Source organism: Dendrobates tinctorius, unplaced genomic scaffold (assembly GCF_039654945.1).
Source record: "Dendrobates tinctorius isolate UK_male_01 unplaced genomic scaffold, ASM3965494v1 ptg000070l, whole genome shotgun sequence".
Lineage (NCBI taxonomy): Eukaryota > Metazoa > Chordata > Amphibia > Anura > Dendrobatidae > Dendrobates > Dendrobates tinctorius.
The window spans coordinates 64,828,677-64,842,686 of record NW_027361738.1 but is presented as its reverse complement, the minus strand read 5'-3'; the positions used below and the strand labels follow the sequence as shown (position 1 = coordinate 64,842,686).

At 45.5% G+C, this 14,010-nt stretch overlaps 1 protein-coding gene across 1 annotated transcript in view; it reads left to right on the top strand.

The window, feature by feature from the left end:
• Positions 1 to 14,010, top strand: part of GPR158 (G protein-coupled receptor 158) — a 316,407-nt gene that overhangs the window by 37,473 nt on the left and 264,924 nt on the right. The window lies entirely within an intron of this gene.

The following is a 14,010-nucleotide window of genomic DNA, read 5'->3' as shown; positions in this document are numbered from 1 at the left end:
TGGGATTTCCTGTTCCCTCTGGTCTTGCCGATTCTATGTCTTTAGCCATTCAGGTTGATCGGCGTTTACACGAACGCAGAGCTGCACGAGAGGTGTTGCCACCTGTTGAACAGATGTCTGAACCTATGCAATGTGATAGAGTTTTTTCCAGAGAGCAGCGTCAGGAGTTCAGAAGGCGTAATAAGTTGTGTTTTTTCTGTGGAGATGCCTCGCATATTATTTCTGTCTGTCCTAAACGTGAGAAACGCTTTGCACACACGTTTTCTGTTGGTGGTGTTCAACCTAAGTTTCTTCTGGCTATTACTCTGATCTGCTCCCTGTCCACATTTTCCGCCAAGGCTTTTGTGGATTCGGGAGCAGCTCTAAACCTAATGGACTTGGATTTTGCTAAACGTTGTGGATTTCCGATGACACCTCTGCAGACGCCTATCCCTTTGAGGGGGATTGATGCTACTCCTTTGGCTAAAAATAAACCTCAGTTTTGGACCCAGGTGATAATGCGGGTCGCCCCAGACCATCAAGGAAATTACAGGTTTTTGGTGTTACATAATCTGCATGATACTATTGTTCTGGGGTTTCCCTGGTTACAAATTCATAATCAAGTTTTGGATTGGAAATCTGTGTCTGTGGTGAGTTGGGGTTGTCGGCGTGCCTTTAGTGAGGCTCCGGTGTTTTCCACCTCTCCTCAGTCGCATGATGTTCCTGATTATTTGGCGGACTTTTATGATGTATTTAGTGAGAATGAGTCTGCGTCTCTGCCTCCTCATAGGAGTTATGACTGTGCTATTGAACTGAGCCCGGGGTGTAAATTTCCCAAGGGTCGGCTCTTCAATTTATCTGTACCCGAGCACGAGGCTTTGCGATCCTATATTAAGGAGGCGTTGGGGAAGGGTCATATTAGACCATCCTCGTCACCCTTAGGTGCCGGGTTTTTTTTTGTAGCCAAAAAGGATGGATCATTAAGACCTTGTATTGATTATCGTGCTCTCAACAAAATTACTGTTAAATATCAGTATCCGTTACCCCTGATTTCTGATCTATTCTCCAGAGTTAAAGGTGCTTGATGGTTTACCAAGCTTGACCTCAGGGGGGCGTATAATTTATTCGCATTAAGCATGGGGATGAATGGAAGACGGCGTTTAATACTCCGGAGGGACATTTTGAGTACCTGGTGATGCCTTTTGGGATCACTAATGCCCCTTCTGTCTTCCAGTGCTTCATGAACGATATTTTCCGAGATTTTGTCGATAAATTTTTGATTATCTATCTGGATGATATTTTGATCTTCTCCAAGGATTGGGATTCTCATGTTGAACATATTCGGACTGTGTTCCGGATCTTGAGGGAGAATTCCCTGTATGTCAAAGGATCTAAATGCCTTTTTGGAGTACAGAGGATTTCTTTTTTGGGATTTATTTTGTCCCCGTCAACTATTGAAATGGACCCGGCCAAGGTACAGGCCATTTACGATTGGGTTCAGCCCACTTCTTTGAAGGCCCTCCAGAAGTTTTTGGGTTTTGCTAATTTTTATCGGAAATTTATAGCAAAATTTTCTAGTATTGCCAAGCCATTGACTGATTTGACTAAGAAGGGTGCTGATGTGTTAAATTGGTCTCCGGAGGCTGTTTATTCCTTTCAGGAGCTGAAGCGAAGATTCACCTCCGCCCCGGTTTTGCGGCAACCTGATGTCTCACTTCCGTTCCAGGTAGAGGTGGATGCTTCTGAGATTGGTGCAGGAGCTGTTTTGTCCCAAAAGGATCCTGTAACATCTAAAATGAATCCCTGTGCTTTCTTTTCCCGAAAGTTCTCTCCATCTGAACGTAACTATGATGTGGGGAATCGGGAACTGTTAGCCATGAAATGGGCATTTGAGGAGTGGAGACATTGGTTGGAGGGAGCTAAGCATCAAGTCGTGGTCCTCACTGACCACAAGAATTTGATTTACCTAGAGTCGGCTAAGCGCTTGAACCCTAGACAGGCTAGGTGGGTCTTGTTTTTTACACGTTTTGATTTTGTGGTTTCTTTTTTTCCTGGAACTAAGAATGTCAAGGCTGACGCCCTCTCTAGGAGCTTCTTTGCTGATTCTCCTGTGGTGACCAAGCCTGCTACCATCTTAGGCGAAGGGGTAGTTCTTTCTGCCATCTCGCCTGATTTGAGACGTGCTCTGGAAGAGTTCCAGGAGGACAAACCTGAGCATTGTCCCAGTGGAAAGTTGTATGTTCCTGACCAGTGGAAGAAGAGAGTGATGTCTGAAGTTCATTGCTCTGCTTTGGCTGGTCATCCAGGTATTTTTGGCACTAGAGATCTGGTGAGTCGGTCTTTTTGGTGGCCCTCCTTGTCTCGTGATGTCAGGAATTTTGTGCAGTCCTGTGGGACGTGCTCCCGGTCTAAATCGTGTTCTCGCTCTAGTGGGTTGATGATGCCTTTGCCTGTCCCCAAGAGGCCATGGACCCATATTTCAATGGATTTCATCTCTGATATGCCTGTCTCTCAAAGGATGACTGTTATTTGGGTGATTTGTGATAGGTTCTCTAAGATGGTTCATCTTGTACCACTCCCTAAGTTGCCGTCTTCCTCTGAATTGGTGCCGCTGTTTTTACAACAGGTGGTTCGCTTGCACGGGATTCCTGAGAACATTGTATCTGACAGAGGAGTCCAGATTGTGTCTAGATTTTGGAGAAGTTTCTGTTCCAAGCTGGGAATTCAGTTGTCCTTCTCCTCTGACCAATGGGCAGACAGAGAGAACAAATCAGACCTTCGAGTCATATTTGAGATGTTTTATTTCTGCTGATCAGGATGATTGGGTTTCATTTTTGCCCTTGGCCGAATTTGCTTTAAATAATAGAGCTAGTTCTGCCACTTTGATGTCTCCTTTTTTTTGTAACTTTGGGTTTCATCCTCGATTTTCTTCAGGGCAGGTGGAGCCCTCTGCCTGCCCAGGGGTTGACACTGTGGTGGAGAGAATGCACCAGATCTGGGACCAAGTGGTGGATAAGTTATCTCTCTCCCAGGAAAAGGCCCAGCGGTTTTCCAACCGAAATAGGACCATTGGTCCCCAATTTAAGGTTGGTGATATGGTGTGGTTATCATCAAAAAATATTGCTATGAAGGTGGCTTCTCCTAAGTTTAAGCCTAGATTTATTGGACCTTACAAGATTTTGGAGATTATTAATCCGGTCTCTTTTCGTTTGGCTCTTCCTGTCACATTTAAAATCCATAATGTGTTCCATAAATCTTTGTTGAAGAGGTTTGTTGAGCCTGTTGTTCCGGGAGTTGCACCTCCAGACCCTGTATTGGTTGAAGGTAACATGGAATATGAGGTAGAGAAAGTACTGGATTCCCGTCTGGCTAGACGGAGACTCCAGTATTTGGTTAAGTGGAAGGGTTATGGTCAGGAGGATAATTCCTGGGTCTCTGCCTCTGATATTCATGCCAAAAGATTGGTGCGTGCCTTTCATCGGGCTCACCCTGATCGCCCTGGTGGCGTGGTTGAGGGTTCGGTGACCCCTCCTCAAGGGGGAGGTACTGTTTTGAGTTCATTTTCCCCTTCACTACTGAGGCCCGAGGAACTCCCTCTTCTGGTGAAGAAAGGTAGTGAGCCTGATTGTCAAACACCTGGGGCTGATGATGATGACTGGCTGAGTGGAGTTAATGACTGGATATAAGGCTGCCGACGCCCTTCTGGCCTGCGGGTGATTTCTCTGTGGACTTCTAGGAAACCAGTCTGATTCCTGCTCATCTAAAGCTAAGATTTCTGCTTTGCCTTTTTGCATTAGTGTTTTGTTTTCCTTGCTTTTCTGGATTCTGCCATTCCCTGCTGGGGTGAGCTGAATCTCCTTTTGCCTGTTGCTCTGTCTTCAGAATATTCCTGAGTACTGACATAGCTTTTTTGAAGCCTAGCGTCTTCAGACAGCAGCCTTCCTGTCCTTTCCTATCTAAGCTAGCGTGGGCCCCATCTTTGCTCAGTCTATCTTTCTGTCTGTGTTTTGTTCTTTCTTCTTGCTTCACCGTCATTATATGTGGGGGGCTGCCTTTTGCTTTGGGGTCTGCTCTGGGGCAGTTTAGACTTCCCTTTCTGTCTTTAGCCTATGTAGTCCTCCGGCTGTGATCGAGGGGCCTAGGGCATCAAAGGAGCCCCCCACGGCTACTGCTAGTTGTGTTGATAGGTTCAGGGGTCTGCAATCCGATAGCTGCCAACTTCTCTGGTTTTCTGGACTTAGCTAGCATTTCTATTTTTGCCTCCTACGGTGACTCAATCATAACAGTGTAGTGTAGAAGAAAGGGAAAAAGTGGGGAATGTGCTCTGGAAGCCATGCTCTAGGTAACTGTATTATTTCATGCTGAGACTAGTCCTGGCTGGAAGAAGTGATGGCAGTCTGTGCTGGATGAAAAAGAAAAGCAAAGATGAAGGACTTCAGCTAGAGACGTCACTGGTGAGTCAGTGTGTTACCTGTACACTGACAGTAAATACAGAGTTTCTGTATACAATTGCACTTAGTATTGTGTTTTTAATTAATGATCAGTATTGTAGTATTCAGTCACTATCTGGTGGTAATATGTGGTCTGGCCATGCTGCGGCGTTATTTGTTCCTTGTATGTGGTATTATTTGGTGACTATGTGGTGGTAATATGCGGTCTGGCCATGGTGCGGTGGTATTTGTTCCTTGTATGTGGTATTATTCGGTGACTATGTGGTGGTAATATGTGGTCTGGTCATGGTGCGGCGTTATTTGTGCCTTGTATGTGGTATTATTCGGTGACTATTTGGTGGTAATATGTGGTCTGGTCATGGTGCAGCGTTATTTGTTCCTTGTATGTGGCATTATTTAGTGACTATGTGGTGGTAATATGTGGTCTGGTCATGGTGTGATGATATTTGTCCCTTGTATGTGGTATTATTGGTTGTTTAAAAAAAATGTAAATGTATGTGACTCATTCCCTTAAAGAAAAATACATAAATATATATTAATTTTTAATAGTTTAGAGTAGAGTAGGGCCCGGCTGAAAGAGTCTCCCGTGTTGTGGTATCAGCTTAAAAATTATTTTGGCCAGAACAAAAGCTGCTGGTTAAATGAGTGATCTGGTGTTTGATGGTAACTGTTAATATCAGAATGTAGTGCACAGCCTGGCCAGCCGGTCAGTCAAGTGAGACAGCTGCATAGAAATATATGCAGCTGTCACACTTGGGTCAGGAGAGCCGCTGGTCAGAATCTGCACTGATCTGATCTCATTCCAATTTATTTTTTTTCAACTGTTTGACTGCACCCCTACTTGTATATGTTTGAGGAAAAGGGGTGTGTAAATGGGTGTGGCTTAAAATGGGTGTGGCTTAAATGGGTGTGGCTTAAAATGGGTGTGCTTTTCTTACATATAAACACAGAACCTGTTGTTAAAAATTTGAAACCCACCTGTTATGAATGGGAAACCGAGAAGGAGAAAAAGACAACAAGCTAAGTCTCAGAAAACCAGAGAAGTTGGTAACTATGCAGATTGCAGATCCCTGATCTTAACCGCACAACTAGCAGCAGTCGTGGAGCGTTCCTACGTTGGTCCTAGACGCCTCATCACAACAGGAGAACTACATAAGCCTAAAGCAGGAAAAGATGAAAACTAACTGCCCCAGAGCAGACCCCAAAGGAAAGACAGCCCCCCACATGTATTGACGGTGAAACAAGATGAAAATACAAGCAAAGGCAGGAAAATAGACTGAGCAAACGACGGGGCCCGGCTAACTAAAAAGGACAGAAAAGGAAAGACACTGTCTGCAATCTGCCAAAAAAAACTACAAAAATATTGTCCAACACTTCTGATTGCAAAATTAACCCTGAAGTCACTAGACTTCTAAACCTATATCAGCACTCTGAAATATTCTGAGACAGAGCAAAAAAGAGGCCAATCTAATAAGGGACTAAAAGCAGATTGGCAAATACTGATTAATAGGAGTGGAATTTCAGCATAGCCCCAGCAGGGGCAGGCTGATTACACAAAAAACTGAATTGACCAACAAGCGCAAGTGTGAACAATAGCAAAAAACAAACTTAGGCTACTTTCACACATCAGGTTTTCGGCGTCAGGCGCGATCCGGCGTCGTGCCGGAACGCCGGATCCGGCAAATGTTTCGTAAAACCGGATGTGACGGATCCGGTTTTCTGCCGGATCCGTCTTTTTCTTGACAGACAAAACCGGATCCGTCTCATCCGGTTCATCCGTTTTTCTATCTGTTTTTCGACGGATTACGCCGGATCCGGTTTTTAAAATTGACCCTTGTGGCCTTCCGAACGGGATTGGCTACTGGAAAACTATATATAGCATGTTCCTACAGCCCTTCTTTGACAGGTTGTAGAGGAGAAAGTGCAGGTTGGAGAGAAGAGCAAGTTACTGGCGAAGATGGATGTTGTCATTGGAAATATTTTGAAGAATTTGGCGGATTTTATAGCGGAGGCGAATCGTTTGAGGGTGATTGTTCTGGAGAAGGAGAGAGCGAGACAGCAGCGCATCAGGCATCGTAGACGACGTTTGTGATCCACCCCATCACAGCCAAGAGAATGACGCGTGGGGTCTATTCTACACTCTGCATGGACCTTCGACGAAACCCGGATAAATTTTTTGGATATGTTAGGATGAAAATGGAGAATTTTGATTACTTGGTGGAGCGCATTGCACACCTCATAAGAAAAGCGGACACCTATTGCCGCTTCTCTGTTTCACCCGCAGAGCGTCTGATGGTGACTTTAAGGTAAGCCACATTTATTGGATATGCTCGCATCAGAGCACACTTTCACTGCAATCTTGTTGGTGGTAGTTTGTATCTCCAAGTGTTATAGGTCAGTTTTGGTATGTAATGCTGTGATTTAAAACTAATTTATTGTTTTTTAATTCCCCACAGATTTCTTGCAACTGGAGAATCCCTTTCGTCACTGTATTTCCAGTACAGACTCGGGATTTCCACCATATCTGGAATTGTGAAGTACACATGCCGTGCACTGTGGGACTCCTTAGCAGAAGAGTTTTTACCAGAGCCCACAACAGAGAGGTGGATTGAAATTGCTGACAAGTTTCAACAGATATGTCAGTTTCCAAACTGCTTGGGCGCTGTGGACGGGAAACATATCCGCATTGTAAAGCCAGCTGGATCGGGATCGGAATATTTCAATTACAAGAAATATTTTTCAATTGTCCTCATGGCCATCGCTGACGCGGAATACAAATTTATTGCGGTTGATATTGGGGCCTATGGCCGCTCCAATGACTCTCAAGTTTTCAAACTGTCTGCCATGGGGCGTAAACTGTATGGAAACACCTTCCAGTTCCCACCACCTAGACCGCTGCCGCAAACATCTGGTCCACCTATGCCATTTGTCTGTGTAGGGGATGAAGCCTTCCAGCTGTCAGAACACCTTTTGAAACCGTACTCTAGCAGAGGATTGACAAGACCAAAACGCATTTTTAATTACCGCCTCACAAGAGCAAGAAGAATGGTTGAATGTACCTTTGGTATTCTGACAGCCAAATGGCGGGTCCTATTGACTGCGATCAACCTCAAGACAGAAACTGTGGACGAGGTGATCAAAGCGTGCGTGGTACTCCACAATTTTGTTATCTGCAAGGAACCCATTTCCATTGAGGACACCTCTGAAGAAACCACCTTGCAAGATTACCATGACATTACCACTAGAAGTTCTGTGACGGTTTCAGTAATGAGGGACAATTTTGCAATATACTTTATGTCACCTCAAGGCAGAGTACACTGGCAGGATGACAGAGTGTGAAAGATTTGTGCCCTAACCAAACTTGTGTACCTTCTGGACCAACAGTATATACCTTTGCCAACCAAAGTTGGCTATCTTGTCATGGTCTTACTATTTTTAGCTTTAGGCCACAGGTGTGTACCTGGTTGTGTTTTATGCAAAGTATTTCACCTTTTAACAAAAGTTGTGTACATTGTTAGGAAATCACCAACAATAAACACAACTTTTTAGGTGAAATACTTTGCTTCAAAAACAACCGGGAACACAACTGTGGCAAAAAGCTAAAATTTACCCACAGTTATATACCTAGTTTTGAATACCATTTCACCTTTTAAATACCCTGTATTTAACCTTTTTCGCCGCAGAAAGAAATGACAGACAACTAGTGTAAAATAATTTAACTTTTATTGAAAAATTTTTTTTTTAGTAAACTTTTTTAAAATTTTAATAAACTTGTTTAATAAAGCTTTGAAACCATAAAACTGGTCATTTTTATTTAAATACACACATTATAAATCAGTGTAGTGTGTGGTGGAAATACTGCTGGAGGGGCTGCGGGACACTTCGACACTGGGAGTGTGGAGAGAGGACTGGGATCGTGGTGGGGAAGGAACAGTTAGAGGTGAAGGTGTGGAAAAAACTACAGAATGGGTGGACATGTGGGAAGCAGAAGAGGTGGTGGGTGGTGGAGTGGAGGGTTGGGCAGGGACTGTAGGAGCAGATGATGTTGATGGCAAGTTGTATGGGGAAGGAGTTTGGTACGGGGCAGGTTGCTGGAAGTGGGGAGATGTCTGGTACGGGGCAGGTTGCTGGAAGTGGGGAGATGTCTGGTACGAGCAGGTTGCTGGAAGTGGGGAGATGTCTGGTACGGGGCAGGTTGCTGGAAGTGGGGAGATGTCTGGTACTGGGGAGGTTGCTGGTACTGGGGAGTTTGCAGGTACTGGGAAGGTTGCTGGTACTGGGGAGGTTGCTGGTACTGGGGAGGTTGCTGGTACTGGGGAGGTTGCTGGTGCTGTGGAGGTTGATGGTGCTGGGGAGGTGGATGGTGCTGGGGAGGTGGATGGTGCTGGGGAGGTGGATGGTATGTAATAGGAGGGGGAGGATGGAAAGTGGCTGGAGGGGGTGTAGATGTAATAGGAGGGGGAGGATGGAAAGTGGCTGGAGGGGGTGTAGATGTAATAGGAGGGGGAGGATGGAAAGTGGCTGGAGGGGGTGCAGGTGGAGGAACTACTGTGGTGGGAGGAGGAGGTTGGGAGGTAACTTGCTGGAGAGCAGCGTGGCATGAATGCATTACATGCATCTGCTGGGCAGGAGAGAGCGTTTCCATGCGCTCCACAACAGACCTGAAAAAGGTGTGGTTTGGCAAAGATCTTGCTTCTGAATGCATGGTTTGCAGAAGTGTCTTCACCTCCAGAAAGCTGGAGTTGATCTGCTGATAGCCTGCGGAGATTTGCTCTGACAAGACTTTTAGACAGTTCTGGAAAGATGCATTCAGATGCAAGAACTCTGGCGCATAAGTCTTTTCCTGACCCCTCTGCCACTGCCGCCCAGTACCCGCAGGTGTACTAGAGGTGGCAGGGGAAGAAGGGTGGGGTAAAGGGAAAGCGATCTCCTCACCAGCAGCTTCATGTAATGTAGGCGGCCACGATGCTCCTGTGCTGGTGGATGGGACAGATGGGTCGAATGTGTGGGAAGGCTGGGAAGGTGCAGATGTACCGGGGCGGTCGAAGTGTCCCTCGGTGCCGGTCTCCTCAGGGATCGCCTCAGAGGGGTCCAATCGTGCAGGCTCCCGAGTGCTGCTCACCGTGCTGTGGAATAAAGAGAAAAAAAAACAATTAAAATACTGACATGGTATGGCCCTGGCTGAAAAAAAAAATTTACATCTAACATTTTTTTTCACATGTGGTGTGTAATATTTACCTTCTAGTGACCATTGTTTCCCGGAGGAATGACAGGGCTTCTGCGTACTTGTACTTGCTCCTGCGTCCTCCAGATCCACTCGGGGACCGCATCTATTTATTGAACTCCTTCTTGAAACGATCCCTCACAGACCGCCACCGATTCACAATTCTGTTCCCTGAAACGAGAAAGGACAAAGTGGTTAGTATACAACATCAGTGTTTCCCAAACTCCAGTCCTCATGGTCCCCAGGGGTCATGTTTTCAGGATTTCCATAGTAAATAGAAATCCTGAACACATGATCCGTGGGGACCATGAGGACTGGAGTTCGGGAAACACTGGTTTACATCAAGCAACCGGTACTGTATATACTTACGCTCTTTAATCTGGGCCCGAACATCGAGGTCCTCCCAGCGGCCCACAAGGAGCGAACAGATTTCCTCCCAGAGTCGTCGGGTAACGATAAGGTCAGCGTGGCGGCGGTCAGCCATATTCCAGAGCGGCTCCCTTTCTCTGACGAGATCGATGAGGTGGTCCACATCGAGTCCTCCATCCTCACCGTCAGAGTCGGGAGCACGCTGTGAAGGCTGTTAAAGAAAAAGACAAAAATAACATAATTAGCCTCCACAAAAGAAATGAAATAAAAAGTGCAAAAGAACAAAGCAAAAATATTTATACTTACACGCTGGTGACCGCCGCGTTGCTGTCGCCGACGACCCTGGGAGGCACTGCGAGGACCTCTTGGCCGAGCACCAGATTGGGAAGACTAGAGAAGAAAACAAAAAATGTTATGTCTTTGGATGTAGGCATTTGTTTGCTGTGTGTGGTCTGCAGAACATTGTTTTCTATGTGTTGTGTGTAGTGTGATGTTGTGTTTCTGCGTTTGATGCAAAAAACTTACCAATTGTGAGCCCACTCCAAGTGTCTGTCCACCCCTTCCTTCTTCTTCTGGGAGCTCCTCTTCATCTTGTGAATCCTGTTTTGAAATAAAAGGCAATGAATAGACATATATTACAGAGATGATGGATTTTGGAAATAAAAACTTACCGTCAAACGCTGACGATGCGAGGGAGGGCTCCCAGAAGATGATGTGCTGTCTTCCTGGTGGCCACACTCCATGCCTGTGGGTGGTGTTCCAGCTGCTGCCATTGCTGCTGCTGCTGCATCTATTGGGCGGCTGTTGAATAAAGAGAAACAAAGGGCCAATGAATATCTTGATATTCAATAGCCCTAGTTTGGAGGAATGGGGGATTTGATAATTACCGTCTCTCATCTGCTGCTGGCCTCCCCTCCTCAGCATGTTCCATTTGCTGCTCCATTTGGGGTGGTGGTGGTGCTGATGGTGCTGCAGTGGTCTCCTGCCTTCTCCTGCTGCGCTTGGTTGCTTTCTTGGGTGGCATGTTGGGTGTGGCTGTGGGTCCCACTGTCTTGCTTTTATATATGTCTTGTGGGCAGAGCTACTGAGCATGCTCAGACCAAATCCGGCGGATCCGGCGCATTGCGGCGCTCATAGGCTTTCATTGTGTGAAAAAGCCGGACGCGCCGGATCCGGCGTGTCCGGCTTTTACGCCGGAGACAAAAAACGTTACAGTCTCCGTTTTTTCCAGACGCCGGATCGCGTCACATTGCCGGATCCGGCGAAAATCGGATGAAACGCATGGCCATCCGGCGCGATCCGGCGCAAATGCAAGTCAATGGGGGGGAAACCGGATCCGGCATTGCATTTCGCCGGATCCGGTTTCTGTCAAAAGCGCCGGATCGCGCCTGACGGCGAAAACCTGATGTGTGAAAGAGGCCTTAACTTGAGAGTTGAAGTCCAGGACCTGAGAAGCAGACTGAATCACCAGCACCCGGATAGGACGTCGGCTGTCTTATATCCAATCTGTTACTCCAGAGATCCAATCGTTATCTTCCTCATCAGGTGGCAGATCACTACCACTTAAACCAACTGCACTACCTCCTGTCACCACCAGAGGGAGAACGGAAGGGGAACTCTCAACTGGTGGAGCAGAAAATGAGTTCATGACACCCACCCCTGGCTATAGGTCTACCTAATCGTGACGGTCCTATTCTATCTTTAGCATTAAAACCTCACCTTGTGTCGGCCGACCTCAAGGAGGATAAGTGCAGAGCAGGATACAGGTCCGACTGTTTAGGCAACTGCTCATGGGAAGCTTGGGTTTTCTCTGTTAAATGGCCACAGTGTGGACGTGCTCCTACACATTCCATGTGTACCAACATATGCTCCGGCTCATTTCTTTGGTTTTGATGTCGTTTCTTGTACTCTGTATAAACAAAGGTGTGGCTCATCCTTTCTGAGCTAGTCGTTTCACCTGTATAGTTTCCCATGGATAGGTGTCTGAACAGTCAGACTTGTATCCTGCTCTGCCCTTATCTATATTGAGGCTGGCTAACACATTGTGAGGTTTTAATACTAGAGATAGGACTGTCCCAATTGGTGGGATGGCTTTTATGCTTTTTTGGATCAAAATAGTGTTAACTAAGTCCCCTATGTTATTTACGTGTGCTATTACTATTTACTTACTACATGGTCTATGCTCATTTTTGTTTTTCTTGAGTCTTGTTTTGGAGCTGAGATCAGGTTCCCAAGCCATGTCCTGTGGATTCGTCAGCAGAATGCAGGCACCATTTATAGCAGCCTGTATTGTGCCTAGGGAGCTGCAGGCACAGGCTATCATAAAACACCGGCAGACAGGAAAGCCAAGGGGAACATTGTATTTTCTTACGGCTTCTCTGCCACATTATTGGAATGTGAATGCTTGTAATGGGTGTGATGTCTATAATGAGACTATATCAGAGAATTGCTCTTCGTGCAGGTCTGTAATGTATAAGTGCGCCGCGCCGTCCCTGAAGAAAAGCCCACACTGATTCTAGAGTATTGTGCACCATAAACGTGCTCTCTGATTGTCATGTCCCATATTCCTCCTATCCCATCTTCTAGAATATTTATATATTTTTTTAATCTAAATATTTCTTTTTCGATCATATGTGATATTTGAGATATAAAGTATGACATCAATGCGTCACATAATCCGTCCATCCATCGATTCTGCCCATGACAGAGAAGTGATTATTGGCAAAATCCACTTTCCGTTCATTTTGAAATGATGTTTTGACCTCAAACTGTCCTTGAAGGTCATTGGAAATAAGATGCTCGGCATTGCATGGCGGAGAACGAAAGCTTCTGTCATTTTTTTTTTCCCCTCACCTTTGCAGTAAGTCTTCTACTCCATAACAGAAGATGAATCATTGAAATTATATCTTTAACTATTTACTGTGCGTGCCGTAAGAGCCTGAAATTCCCTAATGTCTAATTTATTGCAGTCGCTTTGAGCGCAGAGAGACTAAATTTCGAGATGCCTGATTTTCTGCACGAGTTGATTTATGAGCTCTCGCCGTATCCACGTTTAGAAGACCTTTACTTTATTGTGAGTTTCCATGGAGCTGTACGTTTTTTTGCTTTTTTTTATTCCAACCAAGAAAGTAATGCAGTGTGTGAAAGGAAATTCTGATTTCATTATAAGGGTGCGAGCATGTTCCAGCTGTCACCGGGCTGCCTCTGCGCTGAATGGTGCCTAGAATAGGAAATCTTTATCTCATTACACAAGACTTAATACAACAAATAATGCTTAAACCAATAAAGCAAACAACGCAAATAGCAACATTTACCATAAACACGGAGTCCATGCATCAAGCATGCCGCCTTGTCTGGACACAGCAAATGAGTGAAAGACAATAACAAGTTATTACGAATGATTTTATACATCACTTTTATGCTCACTATACCAACTGCATATAATACTAAATAGATCTTGAACTTTAAAAAGATGCTGTATTCACTTTCTTAATCCATGTCAATATGGCTGTGTAATTCTTTGTACAAGTTTTAGCTCAATCTATGGTCACCTAGCCTCAGTGTCCCTCCTCACTGCTGCGACCTCACACTGCTCAGGATAAGCTGCCAGTAATAAAGTAAACCCCGGCACTCAAATGAGGACAAAGGAATAAATGCATAAGTGAATTTATTGACACACGGCAAAGGGAACCTAACCAGAGCAACAGCACCAACATTTCAGCATAAAGCCTTTCTCAAGGTAGTTGCATTACTGGTTAGAGCAGGAAAACACGGGTCTCACAGGACAACCGAATATTTTCAAATGGAGGTAAGGTTCCATACATTTCGCAGAGTGTGCGTGGGTGGAGGAGTGATCAGGTCACCGTTCCTACCGCCACATGTGCCTGTCCCTGACCTCTACTGCAGGCGTCCATCCACCATCCACTCACCTAGCATAGTGACCTGATCACTCCTCCACCCACGCACACTCTGCGAAATGTATGGAAC